The 955-nt window shown below is 32.9% G+C and overlaps 1 long non-coding RNA gene across 1 annotated transcript; it reads left to right on the plus strand.

Annotated features, from left to right (window-relative positions):
• The first annotated feature begins 53 nt into the window (after positions 1-53).
• On the plus strand, positions 54-631 carry LOC110034696. Its single transcript, XR_002295082.1, has 3 exons — positions 54-121; positions 213-268; positions 364-631. It is a non-coding gene; the product is annotated as an uncharacterized LOC110034696 (long non-coding RNA).
• The last annotated feature ends 324 nt before the right edge of the window (positions 632-955 follow it).

Genomic DNA, 955 nt, shown 5'->3' on the forward strand with positions numbered 1-955 from the left:
CTTCTAGGTTAATGAAACCGTTTGTTTGGTTTTTCACTTGCTCCGTTTTGGCCAGCTTTTACAGGAATTGCTAGGAAATGTACTGATCCCAAAGTCTGATATTGTGCAGGCGTGTAAATGTGTTAGTACCTCCATCTTCTACCGCGCTTGTTTTTAGTTTATTGGCTTTTACCAAGTTCTAGACTAAGCTTTCTCTTATATTACATCTACAGTTACTGAAAGAGAAGCAGAGTACAAATGTATTGAGATTTTTCCAAACCATTAATCGGTACGTTTGCATGGTTTCTCTTTGCATCAAATGCATGCATTTTTCACCATGTTCCTTTAGACAAACTCTTCGCATCTTCTGCTTCTAATGGACAGGCGATATGATATCACTGTGAAGTTGAAGCAGCTACGTTGCAAAACATTAATATTTGTTGGAGAGATTTCTCCTTTTCATTCTGAATCACTTCACATGATCTTGAAGATGGTTCACCAATGTGGTGCACTTGTGGAGGTATTTTTATGTTACTTAAACGTGATATTTTTTGGTATGCCATCAAAATTTTGAATAGTATTGCTACATTGTTTTGCATTATTTATTCATTCAAATATTAGTTTTACAATTGAATAAAGTGTCACAATAATTCCCTGGTTATTTTATATGGGGTTCATTTTAGTCCTAAACTCTATAAAAATTTGAGATCAATCTCCACACTCTTTTAATATCTGCTGAAATGATCCCCAAGAGGACTTTCAGTCCCTATTAAAAAAAGTGACTAATTTGACACTTTTTATAAATCTAGGATTAAAATAGTCTGCAAAAAGTAAAGTGACTATTTTGACACCTCTCTTTTAAAAATTCTAGAAAGATTAATCGCAATTAAAGTTTTTTGCTTCTATCAGTATTTCACTCTGTAATCATCCATCTTTCTTATAAATATTGGTTTGCTTCTCACATGTTTTTTTTTTT

Source organism: Phalaenopsis equestris, unplaced genomic scaffold (genome assembly GCF_001263595.1).
Source record: "Phalaenopsis equestris unplaced genomic scaffold, ASM126359v1 Scaffold192342, whole genome shotgun sequence".
In the NCBI taxonomy this organism is placed as follows: Eukaryota; Viridiplantae; Streptophyta; class Magnoliopsida; order Asparagales; family Orchidaceae; genus Phalaenopsis; species Phalaenopsis equestris.